At 36.0% G+C, this 18360-nt stretch overlaps 2 pseudogenes; both read right to left on the reverse strand.

Annotated features, from left to right (window-relative positions):
- Positions 1–2286: 2286 nt before the first annotated feature.
- Positions 2287–6800, reverse strand: LOC132168472 (L-type lectin-domain containing receptor kinase IX.1 pseudogene; annotated as a pseudogene).
- Positions 6801–8781: 1981 nt separating this feature from the next.
- On the reverse strand, positions 8782–11037 carry LOC132172655 (L-type lectin-domain containing receptor kinase IX.1 pseudogene; annotated as a pseudogene).
- Positions 11038–18360: the final 7323 nt, after the last annotated feature.

Raw genomic sequence — 18360 nt, forward strand, 5'->3', positions numbered from 1 at the left:
ACTTGTGTTTAGAGACAGACACCAGACCTTTATGATTATTGGTGCGTTAGCAGCCGCCTAAGCACTATGTTAATGCAAACAGTAAAGTACTAGGTCTTCATCTAAACTGATATCAAGCCCATAAATGGTAAAAATACGGCTTTTCTAATCAGATAACCTTTTTCTGGGCAGACACTTGGTGGTAAAGATTGTTTGCCATTGGACTAATTAACCCGATAAAGCGTGGCAAGACCTCCATCGATTGGCGGACGATGACTTCAGTCCTCCCGTGTCAGTCAATCGTGCAATGACACATGCTGCTATATTTCTGTGCCTCTATACAAACTACTTAGCATAGTGTACCTTACTTTTTTTTTTTTTTTTTTTTTTCATAAGTATATAGAAAGAACTAGAGAGAGTGTTATGGTTATGTGTGTGGAGTTGGGGAAAGGAGAGATAGATTTGTGGTAGGGTTTCAAGAGGAAGTTAGAAGAGGAAGATGGTTTCGGTGCGAATATGCGAAGTAAGAGGAAAAATGTGGGGAAATGCGAGAGACAAAATTGTAAAGATCGATGAATCAACCCGTTTGACGAAAAATGGATCTCAAGGCTTGAAGATTGATGTCTCTAACGAGGCACGAATTTCAAGGCAACATTGCTTGGTGTCAGGGATGGAGACATAATTTAGTATAGGTAGAGGCCAAAGGCTAATAAATTGTGTTACTAGGAGCTAATATGCCAAAAAAAAAAAAAAAAACTTATAAATTATTATTTTTACCTTCAATTTTTTTTTTTTTTTTTTCCCTTATGAGTTTGGGGGTGGCCATCACTACAAAAAAAACTATCAATTCCTGACGTAGCTATAGTACACAAATTTGTGCCACGTCACTAATTATTGACATCAATAAGTATTTTTCTGACGTGGAGGTCAGTAATTAGTGACCTGGCAATATCCACACGTCAATAACTTCTGACCTGTTAGACATTGCCACGTCAATAAATTTTTTAGGATTTTAAAACTTTAAAAATTATATATTTTATTGACGTGTTAAATTTTAACACGTCAGTAGTTATTGACGTGTAAAATTGCCACGTCAGAAATTTGCTGACGTGGCAATTTCACACATCAATAAAAATTTTCACCATGCCAAAATTTCTTGACTTGGCAATTTCACAGGTCAGAATTTCTTGACTTGTGAAATTGTCACGTCAGAAAATTATTGACCCGCTAGTTTAACACGTCAATATTTTATGACGTGTGAAATTTCACAGGTCAATAAATAATGAGAGGTGAATAATTTTATTTAATAATTAATTAAATTTTGTGCAAACTAATTAATTATATATATATAATGTGCACCGGATTATCGATCCTTGGTTTTTTTTTTTTTTCTCTCTCTAATTAATTATTGTTCTCATTAGAATTAAATATATTGCATGTACATGCTACGAGCTATATAATTAATAAAGTTAAGTTAATTATATAATGATCATGATGCATGCATGCAATATGCTTCCCTCCATTAATATATTCTATTCCAAATAACTAATTATATAATTATTAAGTATATATATATAGACCTAGCTAGATATAGAGATCCTTTTGAAAATAACTATGGACTTGAAGAAATAATCATAAACATATATGACATATTTAATCGATTACTTCGTTCTACAAATTAATTTAGTATATTCATCACTGATCACCCCACTATATGAGTATTGTTAAAAGATGGTTAGAAATTTGATTTTTAATTTATCAATTCTTTCTTTCTTTTTTAATTATTTTAATTTTACTTTAAATGTCATTATCCTACATTAAGGTAGTCTAATTGCTAGCTGCGCGTAGCTTGCACGATGAGAGAGGCATGCACTTATCTTATCAGTCAATGTCCTAAACATCTATTGGAGATGCCATGCCATCTTATGAATTTGATAATATAAATACATTAGAGAGAAAATCATACAATTTTATGAACCTTGAGTACTGCATACCAGGCAATTTCCTAACTATATTATCATAGTTTTATTTAAAAGACAGTTCAAATATTAATAAAATTTGGTTTATCATACTAAATTATTCAAAGTTATATCAACCTTTTGTGTGTTAGAACCCCGCAAGCTAGTTAAGTATCCACAATTAATTAAATCAAAAGAATTAGATTTCTTAATTTTCTCTAAGCCTCTACTTTTCTTAATATATTACTTTTCTTAGTGTATATATATATTACATTATAAAATATCAAAAAATTAAATTTAGTTATAACAAAATTTTAATTTATATATATAAAGTAAATATTTAAATATATTAAATTTTTTTAAAAAAATTATTGACATGTTCCATAAGGCGAGCTAAACCAAAGTCACCAAGCTTCACGCTCAAACTAGAGTCTAGCATCACATTGCTGGATTTGATATCCCGGTACACCACACAATGCTCCCACTCTTCATGAAGATAGAGCAACACGGAGGCCAACCCAATGGATATCTTGTATCTCACTACCCAAGAGAGAGGACTCCTCTTACCCCAGAGCCAGAGGTGAGCATCAAGGCTACCATTTGGCATAAATTCGTAGACAAGCAGGAACTCACTTTTGTCATGGCACCATTCTATGAGCTACACAAGATTCCAGTGCCTCAACCGGCTAATGATATTCACCTCAATGATGTATTCTTTCTTACCTTGTTTAGACCCCCCTGAAATTTTCTTCACAACAATTATAATGTCTAAATCAGTTAAATACCCCTTGTAAACCGCTTCGAACCCTCCTTTGCCCAGCTTTCTCTCCTTTGCGGAGTTGTAGGTAGCTGAAGCAAGCTTGCTATAAGAGAACCTTCTTGGTCCCGCTCCTCTTTCTAGGTCGTCATTTATCGATTTTAAGTTCATTGTCTTTGTTGTTGCTCTTCTCTTTTGCTTGTGCCTCCACACTACAAAAAAAAATGGCATTTTCTAACGTGGCTACAGTACATGTTTTGTTGTCACGTCATAAAATTTCTGACGGATTAATTTTAAAACGTCAGAAATTAATTTTCTGACGTGTGAACAGTGACACGTCAGAATTTTCTGACATGTCAGTTTTAACACGTCAGAAAAATTCTGACGTGCTAAAAATTGGAACGTCTGAAAATTTTTAACAATTTAAAAAAAAAAATTATATATTTTCTAACGTGGCAACTTTTACCACGTCAGAAATATTCTGACGTGTCGATGTGCCACGTCAGAGGACAGCCACGTCAGAAGATTTCTGACGTGGTGGTGTGCCACGTCAGAATTTTTCTGACGTGGCAAACTACCACGTCAGAGAATTCTGACGTGGTAGAACACCACGTCAGAACATATATATATATATATATATATATATATAAATTAAACTTATATATATATATGTGCAGATAATTTTTTTTTTCAGAGCTTTTCTGACGTGCCAAGTGTTGCACGTCAGAAATTTCTGACGTGCGACACCTGGCACGTCAGAATTTCCTGACGTGGTAAAAATACCACGTCAGGAATCCCCTTAAGCGAAGGCTTCAGGAATCCCCGCTCGCATACGTCCCATCTCTCAGCTTTGAATATTTGAATATTTGAATATTCATTATTTTTTTATATATCTTTTATGTCCCCCAGCTGGAAGACCACTGCCCAAGGTATAGCTCTCAGCTTTTTCTTTTTCTCTTGTTTTCTCCGTTTTCTTTCTTTCTTCCGCCATAGCTGAAGCTTGATCAAGCTTTTTTTTTTTTTTTTTTTTTTTTTTTTTTTTTTTTTTTTTCTCTTCTCCACCCACCAGCCGTATATATATATATATATATATATATACTCTCTCTCAAGCTCAGTAGTTTCTCTCTCACGAAGTCTCCGATCCTCCGCAGCTAAACCCGCCGACCGTCTCTCCGCCATCGATCTCCGGCCGTCGTCCTCTCTCCCTCCGTTTCTAGCTCCTACAAGAGCTCCTCACAGGTATATATACAAGAGCTCCTCCGTTTTCTGAATGTACACTCTAGTGTTCTTCTGCAGTTCTTTGGTAGTACATTTTTTAAGCTTACATAGCAAAACAGTAGGCATGGAAGTGCTGGCTACGGTTGTTGGTGAAGTAGTGGTAGCAATTGGCCGGACAGGTTCTCTGTGGCTCTATCTATTAATCTAAGATCAACAACACTGTCAAATTCCAGTCAAACCTTGACATTTCGAAAAAGGAGATGCAATTAAGGCCTCTTGGCAAAAAAGCTTTCTCGACGACCCATGTTGTGGCTGCAAATCATTCAATGACCAAAGCAGTGGAGCAAATTTCTTGACCAAAAATTCAAGATCAAACAACATCAAACAAATTGAAAGGTGCAAACAAAAAAGCAATTAATCATAAATTCAACAAACAAATAAAAAAAAAAAAAAAAACTAAATTTTCTGACGTGGGAGCTTTACCACGTCAGAATATTTTCTGACGTGGTAGAACTGCCACGTCAGAAAATATTTCTGACGTGTAAGTGGGTAAAACGTCAGAATTTTCTGACGTTTTACCCACTCACACGTCAGAAAATTTTTTTTCCTGACATCTATGTTTCTGACAATCGACACGCGTCAGAAACGACCCGTCAGAAAAATTTTCTGACGTGTCAGACACTAGAACACGTCAGAAATTTCCTGTCATAAAAAAATTGTTTTTTTGTAGTGCCAGAATATTGCTAATGCTACAATCAACCCAGCTATCAAAACACCACCAGAAACTGTCAGACCCACGATAAATCTTGTATCTTTTGCTTTCTTTCCACTTGTCTCTTTAATTATATCCAAGCTTGAGCAGAATTCCCATGACAGAACCGTATGACGCCCTACATTCATTCCCGTAGCAGCTGAAAATCCAATTGTGACCCATTGAGGCAAAACCTTGGAGAGATCAATATGGTAGGAAAGAATAGTATTCTCCTTATAAATAGAAGTTCTTTGGTAGGACCAAGAAACTCTCAAATTCTTTGTATGAGCGTTGTAGATAATCGATGCATCTACTGTATCTCCACTGTGTAAACTAGCATTCCAAGAGTTGTAAACGGCAGAAGAGATAGAGTTGTTGTTAATCCCCACATGCTCAAACGGAGAATCCCATTCAGAGTTAACAAAAGAATCGAACTCCACTAGAACAATTTGGTTCTTAGATGAATCGCTGGTTGTGGTGTTGAAAATAGGAAGCCTCCTGCTGAATTCAGTGGGATTTCAAACCCAACAGGAGCCAGGAAGAATGCTAGCCCATGACCATAAACAGAACCAAAGCTTTCGGTCTCAATAATGAAGGAGAAATTAGTTGTGAAGTCGGAGACATTTCCGGTGTGGGGGTCCCAGAGTGGCACCCTCTCCACATAGGTTGCCCAACCTACACGGCATAGATAATTTACTTTGTTCATCTCAATGGTTCCAACGGAAGGTGCAGCATCTCCATGATATACTATGTTAGACGCGTTGGATTCAAAGCGAGGTACTTGGAAAGAAACTGAATTTGCAGAGGGAAGAAGAAAAGGCAAAAAGAAGAGTGGTAGCTTGAATAGGCTATAGAAAATGGTGGCCGGCCATGGCTTGGGAAAGAGAGACAAGGAGAATTGAAGAGCTTTTGCATTGAAGTGGCACTCGAATGATCATACGTCGAGGCTTATATAATATCAATTTTTTTTTTTTTTTTCTTATGGTGCACATCGTTTCAATTTTGGAAGAGAATTATATTCGTGCTAATATAAAGACAAATTTGATGCTGATCTATTGCCTGCAAAATATATAGTGTGAACGATGAGATCCATATAAATTGATCATTAATTAGATATACACTAATTCCAAATTATGTGTCATATACAGGGCCGACTCAATGTATTTGAGGGCCTTAGGCGAAATTTTGAAGTTAGATCTTTTTTTTTTTAATATTTAAATATTAATTAAATAATATTTATTTTAATAATATTATTATATTTTTATAATATTATTATTATTTTCATTCTCATCGTTGTTTCATGACTTTTAAGTTTAACTTTAAACTAGTTGCCCAAAAAAATTGATGTGGCATATTAGTTTTTTTGGGTTAATTGGTCTTATTTTACAATGGGCTTATTATATTGGAGCCTTATTTCAGAGGCCTTAAATTTTTATGAGAATAAATTTTGGACCTTATTTAAAAAAAAAAAAAAAAATTATTCCTTGAGTTAAAATAAAATAAAAATTTTTTTTTAGGCCTTATTAAAAAAAAAATTTGGGCCTCATTAAAAAAATTTGTAGGCCTTACTAACTAGGGCCTTAGGCTACCGCCTCAATGGCCTAGCCATTGAGCCGACCGAGGTCATATACATATAACAACTTGATTACGACAGATTGATCTAATGGTCAAGTTTTATTTTTGTATCATACAATGGAGCAACAAGAAAATGGTTAAAACAGATTTGTTAGGTTTTGAATTGTCAAATTCAGTGACAGAAGTTGACCCGCATAGTGGAGATTGATTGTGGAGTTAACCCACAAAAGTTGGCATGCGACCAGTGGCGGAGAGAAGTGGGACCGCCTGGGGGCGGTCGCCCCTAGTAAAAAGAAATTAAAAGTTTTTTTTTAAAGTATTTTTCTGGCATGAATTGTTTACTGACCTAGGTAACAAAATTTTGTTACAAAAAAAGAAAAAAAGAAAAAAAAACTCCTTCAGCTATTTCGGTTTCTTGGTTTCACATTTAAAAAAAAAAAAAAAAAAAAAAAAAAAAAAAATCAAGAAATTTAATGTTTATTTATTAATATTTGGCATTTCCTTGTCATAATCCAAGTACCCAACCGAATAAGTTGAGAGTAAACTTTATAATTAAAGCCATTAATGCCTTAATTTGTCTTGGTTATAACAGTACCCTTAATTTGTCTTGGTTATAATTTAGAGTAAAGTCCACATACCCCCCTTAAACTACCACCCAATTGACAATGTGCCCCCCAAACTTTCAATTGTGACAATGTCCCCTCCAAACTACCAAAACATTGTCAATGTCCTCCCCAAGACTAGCAATAAGACAAAAATGCCCCTATAGATTTTTCAATAAGACAAAAATACCCCTGTAAATTCAAACAAAAAATTAATTTTTTTTAAAAAACGAAAAATGTTAATTTAAAAATAATATATTTTAAAAAACAATTTTTTTAAAACAAAAATTTTTTAAATTTTTTTTAAAACGGAAATTTTTATTTAAAAAAACAAACTATTTTTTTATTTAGTTTTAAAAAACAAAAATTTTCATTTTATTAAATGAAAATTTTATTTTTTTTAAACGTAAATTTTTATTTAAATAAATTAAATAAATAAATAAAAACGAAAATTTTCAATTTTTATAAAAAAATAAATCAAAAGTTTTTTAATTTTTCTAATTTTTTTCTTATAAAATTGATTTTTTTAAAAAAATGGCCGTTTGGATTTTTTTTTTTTTTTTGTTAGTTTTAGGTTTTTTCTAGAAGTTTTAGTTTTTTTAAAAAAAAATTTTACTAAGGGTAATTTCGTCATTGGGGGGAACATTGAAAAAATTTAATAGTTTGGAGGGGACATTATCACAATTGAAGGTTTGAGGGGGACATTGTCAATTGAGTGGTAGTTTGAGGGGGTTATGTGAACTTTCCCCTATAATTTAAGTTTTTTAATTGAGATATATCTCTCATTTTCATCATTTTGTTTATCTTATTCTAAAACAGTATTATTTTTTTGTTGTGTTTTATGTACTTTGGGATTTTGTCAAGCATCAATGAATTTCAGAAGATTATTGCCAATCTTAGATTGGTTCTTTTTATTAATTCATTTTAGGCTAATAGTTATCGGAATATGCTAATAATTTTATTATAATATCATTAGAGTATGAGAAGTAAACAATTATTAAAATAATACTTCGTAACAAAATGGAAGATGAATTTCTTGAAGATAATTTACTTGTCTACATTGAAAGGAAAATTACTGAAAGCTTCGATTCAGATTTGATACTTGATGATTTTGTTTCTCCAAGACTGCATAAAATACAATTTTAGGCACTTTGTATTTTCTTTTACTTTTGTACTAGTGCTTACATGGTAACTAATATATCAATTTAGCATATAAATATACTTTTTGTGATACATATATTGTGGTATAATTTTATTTTTTTTATTGTATTTACCATATTATAATAAAAATATAATAAATAAAGAGAAAAAAATTTATTTTATCATTATATTTTATTATTTTATTGACGCTCATGGTAGAATAAACTCCTGGATCCTCCACTGCATGCGACACATTGATTTAATAATTTCCTACTACAACATAAATGTTTTCAAAGACAATTTTAGAAACTCTCAACATTATATTTTGCTTTACTAAAGTAAGCCATGTCTTTATCCCGGATGGTTTACATTTTTCATTTTAGGTATATATGAACTTCTAATATTGGTCTTTGTGCATGCATTGACCCAACCAATATGCTTGCGATAGATAATAAGAGATAATATATGGATTTGAAACATGACATTCATCTTAAAAGTTTTAAGTTTCAATAATTTTATATTAAGAATAATGATAGAAAAAATATTTTTAGACCACAATGTCAGGAATTCTATATGTTTATAGGGATTTAATAATAAACGACAAGAACGTTAACGTTTTTATTGAAAGGCTAAGAATTTAGCTGCACCTAAAACAAACGACGAAAATAATAAAATTAACAGTGTTTAAAAGAAACATTGGTAAAAAGAGGTAAATAAACAAGCACACAAATCTTACGTACTAATTAACAGGGAGCTCTTTCTCTAATGGATTCACAACATACAAACTCTCAATGTCGACGCTCAAAGCACACGCTTAGACCAAATCAGATAATGTTCTTACTGTGCATCCAATGAACACCCAAATGCTTACATACAGGGACGAAGTCCGCCAATCTTAACAAAGGTTCGAGCGACTCGTTAAATGGGTAAACAAAGCTGCAAAGAGAGACTTCTAAAAGAAGAAGAGGAGAGATCACCTGCAATGGAAGTTGATCAGGATAAGCCACCAAGGAGAGAATTCTAGAGAAGATCTAGAGAGTATTGTAGTCGCTGATGATCTTCATATATATAGTACTTTCACAAACCAAGATGGTTCCCTTGTTTAACGACCCTCTTCAAGGCTTGTAGTTATCAAAGGTACACCAGAGCTGACTGTAGGGAGATACAAAGGAACAGTCATCTGTATTGGAAGATTTGGTGTTGTTGTATCAAAATTAAGAACGTGAATTGCTTGCCTAATGGAGGGCCTGAGACAACGATCTGGGTGAGCACACCAAAGTCCAACAATCAATAAGCACTCCACCTGTTTTTCGTCAAATTCATTTTGCATCTTCTCATCCACGGCCAAAAGAAGATCTCTTCTCCCATAAAGATTCCAAACCCATTGGACCAACCCTATGTCAGAATCCTTTTCAATAGGATAACCTGACCTTCTTCCGGTAGCAATTTCTAACGCAACAACCCCAAAGCTATATACATCCGACTCTTTACTAGCTCTACCTGTGCTTATGTATTCTGGAGCCATGTATCCTAAAGTTCCGGCCAACCTAGTTGTTTGGGGACCTACCTCGTGATCCATAAGCCGAGCTAATCCAAAGTCACCAAGCTTGACAACGAAACTAGAGTCTAGCATGACATTGCTGGATTTGATATCTCGATGCACCACACATTGCTCACATTCTTCATGAAGATAAATTAAAGCAATGCATAAGCCAATCCAAGGGATATCTTGTATCTCATTACCCAAGGGAGAGGACTCATCTTCCCAAAGAGGTGTGCATCAAGGCTACCATTTGGCATAAACTCGTAGACAAGTAGAAACTCACCTTTTTCGTCATGGCTCCATCCTATGAGTTGCAAAAGATTCCGGTGCCTTAGCCGACTAATGATCTTCACCTCAGTCATATATTCTTTCTTCCCCTGTTTCGACCCCTTTGAGATTTTTTTTACAGCGATTGGCATGTCTAAATGATTAGTTAAATACCCCTTGTAAACAGCGCCAAACCCTCCTTCACCCAACTTCCTCTCGTTTGAAAAGTTGTGGGTAGCTGAAGCAAGCTCGTTATAAGAAAACCTTCTTGGTCCCACTCCTCTTTGTAGATCGTTGTTCATCAATGTAAAGTTCATTGTCTCTGCTGTTTCTCTTCTCTTTTGCTTATGCCTCCAGAATATTATTGCAAATGCTATAATTGACCCAACTATCAAAACACTACCAGAAGCTGCGAGATCCATGATTAATCTTGTATTTTTTTCTTTCTTTCCACTTGTCCCTTTTATATCCAAGCTTGAGTTGAATTCCCATGACAGAAGCGTATGTTTTTCTGCGTAGTTACCAAATGCAGCTGAAAATCCAAGTGTGACATACTCAGGCAGAACCTTGGAGAGATCAATGGGGTAGGAAAGACTAGTATTCTCCTGAGAACTAGAAGTCCTTTTGTAGGACCAAGAGACGCTCAAATTCTTGGTAGAAGCATTGTAGGTGATCCATACATGAGCAGTGTCTCCACTGTGGAAGCTGGCATTCCAAGGTGTGAAAACGGCAGGAGCAATTGAGTTGCTGTTAATCCCCACATGCTCAACCGGAGGATCCCATTCCGGGTTAGCGTAAGAATCGAACTCCACAATAACAATTTGGTTCTGAGATGAATTCGTGGTTGTGGAGTTGAATAGGCCAAGATAGCCACCACCTGAATTCGGTGGGATTTCAAACCCAACAGGAGAGAGGAAGAATGCAAGCCCATCACTATAAGTTTGTTGGCCTAGGGTGTCAATGATGAAGGAGAAATGTGTTGTGAAGTCGGAGATGTTTCCAGAACTGGAGTCCCAGAGTGGCACCCTCTCCGCATAGGTGGCCCGGCCAACACGGGAGAAATAACGGAGTGTGTTCATCTCAATGGCTCCATGAGATGGTGCAGCCTCTCCTTGATAGAGTATGTTGGACGCGTTGGATTCAAAGCGAGATATTTGGAAAGAAACTGAATTTGCAGAGGGAAGAAGAAAAGGCAAAAACAAGAGTACCTGTAGCTTGAATAAGCTGTAGAAAATGGTGGCCATGGCTTGGGAAAGAGGAGGAGAAGAGAGCTGGGTATCATATATTCATATATATAAAAAATAGTCGAATCCCTCAATATAATTGTGACACGTGCACTTAACGGTGTAAAATATATAGTGATAGTACCGGGAATCGCGAACGCGCCGAGTGAACCACAAAACGACAAGTCGCAAACACGTAAAGCCTGACTAAACGTTTTGGAAGGCAACGTTTGGAGAAGCAAAACACGTGGGACTAGGGCGTGTGTTTTAGTGAATGGATGGACAGGATAACAGCAAGAGTGCCATTACTCAGAGAGAGGAGGCAGCTTTCCGCCCCGTTTACCAACCGCGTGGAACGGCACTGTACCAGTTCCAGCTACAGTACCATTCTTTAAAAAATGGTATTTTTTTTTCTTTTAAAAAAAAAGAATAATATTAAAAAACTTTTTTTTAAAAAAAAAAAAAAAAACACCCCAACCCAAAACAGTGTCGTTTTGGGCATTAAAATTATTATTATTATTATTATTTTCTTAAAAAAACAAAAGGGGGAAAAAGAGATCTGGGTGGCTCCAGCCACCCCTTGGCCAAAATGGGGTGGCCGAACCACCCCATTTTTGGCCAAGGGGGGGCTCCAACCACCTCCATGGCCGGTATGGGGGTGGTTCGACTACCCCCATGGCCAAGGGGGTGGTCCGGCCACCCCCAAAAGGTCAAAAAAAAAAAAAAGGGGGGGGCGGGGGGGGGGGGATCGGGTGTATTTGGGGGTGGCCGGACCACCCCCAAGGGGCTGGGGGTGGGGAACCACCCCCACACCGGCCTTGGGGGTGGCTCCAACCACCCCATTTTGGCCAAGGGGTAGCTAGAGCCACCCCGATCTCTTTCTCCGTTTTTTTTTTGTTTTTGTTTTTGTTTTTTGTTTTTTTTTTTTTTTTTTTTCTTAAGTTTTTTAATATATATTTTTTTATTATTTTTAAAGAAACAAAAATGTCATTTTTTAAGGGATGGTACTGTAGCTGGAACAGTACCGTTCTAGCTACAATGCCGTTCCACGCTGTTGGCAAACGGGCCGTAGCTTATGGTGAGTGCTTCAGATCCTAGTGGAAGAGAGACACATCGAGAAACACGAGGAAGAATAGAGAAATGCTAAGGCTTTGTTTGGCAAAGCAGTTCAACTTTTCATTTGTCCGTTTTTTCAGCTTTTTCCTCAACTCTTCCTTTCTCCATTTTCTCCGTCGCTTTTTCTACAACTTTTCCTTTTCCTTTGTCCATTTTCTCCACTGCTTTTTCTTTGGATTCTCTGTTCTTTGGTGTTTTCTCACTTTTCACTTTATCTTTTGATAGAACAAAGAAAGATTAATAAATAATGTGTGACACGTTATTGTAAACATGTGAAATAAAGACATGTCTATATATATAGTCATTGTAAACAAAATAGAGAAAGACTTCTATGCAGATCCCTTGCGGCGTCAACACGCTGAAACGATAAGAAAAAGGAAAGAAAAAAGTGAGTAATTTCGTAAAGAGATGTGAAATAAAGACATGTCTATATATATAGTCAGTGTAAACAAAATAGAGAAAGACTTCTATGCAGATCCCTCGCGGCGTCAACACGCTGAAACGATAAGAAAAAGGAAAGAAAAAAGTGACTGATTTCGTAAAGAGATGTGAAATAAAGACATGTCGGCAAGATGTGAAACATGCAACGAACAGGACAAAAATAAAATGAGAAGAACTTTTATACTGGTGCCACACAAACAACCGTATGTGTCCACCAATTAGGAAGTGACACCTAAGCATATCATCACAAATCTAAGATTAATTAGAAAAAAAGGCAATCACACTGAACAGTAAATCATACCAAATATTAAAAAAATAATAATAATAATTAATTTTTTTTAAAAAAAAAAAAAAAATTGAAGGGATGGGTCGCTGGCCACCACTAGGCGTGGCCGGCGAGCCACCCGGCCACCCTGTGGCCTGGGGGTGGCTAGTGCGGCCACCCCAAAAGTGGCCGGGGTGGCTCGCGAGCTACCCCCACCTCCCTCTGGGGTGGCTCGCCACCATTCTGAGTTGTCCTCTAAATTTATTAAAATAATAATAATAATAAAATCTGATATAATAAGGTGTGGTTGTATTTTTTTTTCTTGCTGACGAGTCAGCTTTAACTATCAACTTTACAAGAATCCATACATCCAATTATATAAATTTCGACTCTATTTATTAAATTAATATTTTTACAATTTTCTATTCCCACAAAAATCATACCAGCAAATCCTCTTTCACACAAGCAAATCAAAACAGCTATCGACTTGGGAAATTTTGAGGTGGGGTTTCGGAGGAGAAGAGTTTGAATCAACTGCTATATGAGAGGAGTTTGAAAAATGCAGTCAAATTATGGAGAAGAAGACAAAACCCCATTGCAGAAGAAACCCACCATGAAAATCACACGATGATGAGTTTTGCATTTGGGTTTAGATGTGAAAAAGATGTGATGTGTGGACCCCATTGCAGAAGAAGATGAAAGTCACCAATGCATTGGAAAACATTGTAGATATCCTTTGATGTAGGTTAAATATAGGGCTTTTGATGGGGGTGTGTTTTTTTGAAATTTTCCCTAAACATAAGGAAGAGAATGACATATAGGGCATCTGCCGCTAGTGCTCTAAGCAACCTCTGCTTTGAGTGACCACTCTTACGAGTAAATACCTTAAGGAAGGCTCTGATTAATTTTTTAATACCACTTTCAATCCCACCTCCTCTTGGATGTGGAAAGGCTTGTTGAAAGCTAGAACTGTGGTTGAAAAAAGGGCTTGCGTAGTCATTTCCAATGGTCAACATGCGAATATTTGGACCTCTCATTGGGTTCCTACATGCAATTACTAAGCACCTTTCTACCACAAATGCTGCCATAGGTGAAGCTCAAGCGGCTCTTTTAGCTATTCAATCAGCAGCTTCTTTTGGGTATGCTCTCTTATTCTAGAAGGGGATGCAATCAACATCATCTTAGCCATTAAAAATCCGAATCTCTTTAAGGATTGGAACTTTGCTTTCATTATTTCGGATATCTTACTATCTCTCCATAGCTGGAAAGCTAGTAAAGTTTCTAGAAGTGCTAATGTTCAAGCACATTTGTTAGATAGATGGGCTGCTTCCAACTTAGTTTTCGGAAGCATTTTCAATTGGTCTCCCATTCTTTCTTCCATTTGGATCAAGAATGGGAAAGATCCCCCTTATAGCCCTTTCCTTATTTGCTTAAAATAAAAAATAAATAAATAAGAAAATAAAAGATTGTTCTTCATGCATGGAAATTATGCCATCTCATAATAGGATTTACAACGATACTTCTATGTGGGGAATCAAATGCCTAAAATATCAAATTGAAAATTTCATATAATTCTCAAAATCATTCTTTTATTAACCCAAACAAAGAAATTAAATCAGTACTTGAATTTCCCGAATTTTTATTTTCAAATCCCTCATCCGAGCATTGAATAGAGCCAAAAATAAATAAATAAATAAAAAATAAATAAATAAATAAAAGAACCATCAATATTCACTGTAGGCTTATCCAGATTAAAAGCTACATGTAAAGAAGTCTAAAGGAGGTGATGCCATGCCTGCAGATCCTCTTCACAAGTTAGACTAGATATGAAGCCCAAGAGACTTTCATGGTAGCTACAATTCGCTGGTATAAAGTTGGAAAAAGAAAAATCAAAACAGAGCCGTCAACCTTCCTTCTAATGTTGTCCCCTGCAGTGTCTAAACCGCTGATCCAATATCCTTGAAGCCACAAAGAAAATAAGTTCAAGTAGTCCCAAGTGCACATTCTTTGATATGGCAGTGAAATTAAGTTACCATTATATTTTAGATGCATCACCATTGAATTTTAGATCTAATGGTGATTTTCAGGTGGTGTTTGTCAAACACCAAGGCTTGTAAAATAAAAAGGAGAAACTTCAATTTGATTCTCTGAACTTCCAGCCAATTTGATAAAGCCCCCCTCAACTTTCAAATCTCTCACTTTGAACCCTGTAACTTTAATTTGCTCTCACTTTGGATCCCCTCTGTTAGTTTTCAATATTAAACTCAAACAGTTTGACTTTTTATGTCCATTATACCCTCACCCAATCCACTTGAAATTCTGAAAAATGCTCAAAACTACAGCACCCACCCCTAACCCAAAACGACACCGTTTTGAACATTAAAATTATTTAAAAAAAGAGAGAGAGAGAGAGAGAGAGAGAGAGAGAGAGAAAAGAAAATGAAAAATATTAAAAAAAAAAAATTAAAAAAACACCCCAGCCCAAAATGGTGCCGTTTTGGGCATTAAAATTGTTTTTTTTTTTTCTTTAAAAAAAAAAGGGGCAAAATAAAATAAAAAAAATTAAAAAAGAAAGGAAAACTAAGAAAAATCGGAGCCACCCTCATGGCCGGTCTGGGGGTGGTCGAACCACCCCCAAAAGGTCAAAAAAAAAAAAAATGGTTTTGGGGGTGGCCGGACTACCCCCAAGGGCCTGAGGGTGGTCCGGCCACCCCCAAAAGCCCAAAACCGTGAATGGGTTTTTTTTTTTTTTTTTGGGGGGGGGGGGGGGGCTTTTGGGGGTGGTTCGACCACCCCAGACTGGCCATGGGGGTTGTGGGAGCCACCCCAATTTTCTTCATCTTCTTTTTTTAAAAAAATATTTTAGTTTTTTTTTTTTTTTTTTTTTTTAAAAAAAAATAAATAAATAATTTTAATGCCCAAAACGACGTTGTTTTGGGCCCGGTGGGTGTTGTAGTTTTGGGGCCCAAAACGGTGTAGTTTTAATGTGGGGGTATAATGAGCATAAAAAGTCAAACCGTTTGAGTTTAATGTTGAAAACTAACAGATGGGTCCAAAGTGATAGAAATTGAAAGTTCAGGAATTCAAAGTGAGAGATTTGAAAGTTCATGAGGGATTTGTAAAATCGGCTGGAAGTTCAGAGGATCAAAGTGAAGTTTCCCCAATAAAAAATAAAATGAGTGACTGCACTGAAGATACCTGAACTTCTACCCGATTTGACAAACCACTCAAAACTTCAAAATCTCTCAATTTAGTCCTCTGAACTTTCAATTGCAATCAATTTGGACCCCTCCGTCAGATTTTAAACATTAAATGACGTTTATACCCCTGACTTTTTTATAAAATTCCAACTTTACCCTTAATTCCAAAACATCTTTTTATTTAAAAAGAAAAAAAGAAAATCAGGGATATTTTTGTCTTTTTTGGTATTTATAATGGATAAATTTGACAGAGGGGTTGAAAGCAATTGAAAGTTCAAGGGACTAAATTGAGAGAGTTTAAAATTTAGAGATGATTTGTCAAATCGAGTGAAAGTTCAGGGGTTTTCAATGAAGTTACCCCAAAATAAAAGGTAGAATTGAAAAGTAAAAAAAATTTATTTTGTAGTGATTTTTTTATTTGAATAGTAATAAAAAGTAATTAATAATGTGATATAAAAAGTGAGAATATTTTGATATTAATTATTTTTGAAAAAAAATGAAGTGAATAATGTTTAGCACCTCGGTGTCATATCGAAAATGTGCACTTACCGGCCGGTTACCCTTTTCTAACTACCACTATATTTGTAATGTTCTCCCAATCTACCATTGGCTTGCAAATGCCTCCCTTAATTTTTGACTTATGTCTTTTTTTTTTCTGATTTTTTTTTTTCATTTTTCGTTCTTTTTTCTTTGGGGAAACTTCACTTACTTTCATGAATTTACGCGTATTTTGCAGGCACCCCTCTATTGTTCAAAATCTCTCACTTTATTGTATCCAACTTGAATTTCCTTCCACTTACCCCCTTCGATAAGAATTTTATGTGAAATCATAACGGAGCATTTCGCATGTGCCGCGCATGTTAGAAAATTTTAACGAAATGCCCGTTTTACCCCTGAACCCATACCACGTGTCTTTCTTCTTTGCTTCTTCGATTAAATCTCTCTTCTTCACCATTTCATCCTTTGAAAGAAGAGGAAAGTCACAAAAAAACAGACCTTCGATTTCGGCACTTGGGTTCACGCTCGAGTCGAACTCGATCATGCTCGAGTTGGCGAGAGAGTTCTTGAAAAGACTGGGCAGGGGACTTGGGCTGTAGAAGGGAAAGTTTGAGGCCTCGCCGGAACAATCTTGGGCTGCTGTTTTTCTTTGGGGTGGTTGAGGTTTTGCATTGGAGTTTTGGGCTGTTCGGCAACGAAGAAGTGGGTGAGGCATTGGTGGCGGAGGTCCGGCACCAGAGGCTGGGGCTGGAGACTGGCTAAGACTGCAAGCGAGGTGTAGATGGGTTGGAGAAAAACCCGAATTTGGAGCTGATTTTTGGGCTCTGAACAGCGCTATTATTCTCGCAATGCTTCTCTGATGATAACACTTTGTTTGTTTCTCTATCTTTGGGGATGGATGTGCAGTAGGCTCTTCTCCACCCAGTCACCATTTTTTCACCGTGTCTCAAGCTCTTTCAATCTCTCTGTTATGCTAAAGGCGTAGAAAGGAAATTTTTGGCAGTGATAGTATGGAGAGGGACAAGACGGGGGTTGCTAGGCATGGAAGAGATTAAAAAGACAAACGAAATAGATTAGATAGGGACACCCTTTTCATCTTCATCATTTCCATGTTTCTATTTCCCTGTTTCTTTACAATTGCTGGTGTGTTTTTTTTCCGCTTTTCCTCTTTCCTGAGCCGAAAAAGACTTGTGTTTTTTTGGGCTCTGGAAAGAAACCAGATTGAGGAATTCGAAGCTCCAAAAACCGGAAGAGAATTTTCTATTCAAGCCACAAGATATGATCAACAAAAACGCGAACGGATCAGCACACGAACTCCCAGAAAATAAACCCATAAGAAAATAGAGAATCCTAGGAAGGAAAATTAATAAGAAAAGCAAATTAACTTTTCTACTTAAACAAACAAATCAATGCCATAGGGGAAAGCCCATAAAGACTCACCAGCAAAACAGGAAGAGAAAGTTATAGCTGAAGAAGAGGAGGGAAAGGGTGGTAGAAAACTAAACGAAGAAGCAAATAAGAAAGACACGTGGCCTGTCCAAATGGGTTCAGGGGTAAAATAGGCAATTTGTTAAAAAAATTTCATATGCGCGGCACGTGCGAAGGGCTCTGTTAGGATTTTTTGAAAGTGAAAAAAAATAAAAATTAAATACATAAAAGTGAGAGATTTTGAACAATAGAAGGTATTTACAGAAGGCACGTAAATTTGTGGAGTAAGTGAAGTTTCCCTTTTTCTTTAGATTAGAAATGTCTTTTTCTTTTCTTTTTTTTTTTCTTTTTTTTTTTTTCATTTTATACTTTTTAGCAAACTTAATGATAAATTAAAGA

This window comes from Corylus avellana, chromosome 1, assembly GCF_965113065.1.
Source record: "Corylus avellana chromosome 1, dhCorAvel1.hap1.2, whole genome shotgun sequence".
Taxonomy (NCBI): domain Eukaryota; kingdom Viridiplantae; phylum Streptophyta; class Magnoliopsida; order Fagales; family Betulaceae; genus Corylus; species Corylus avellana.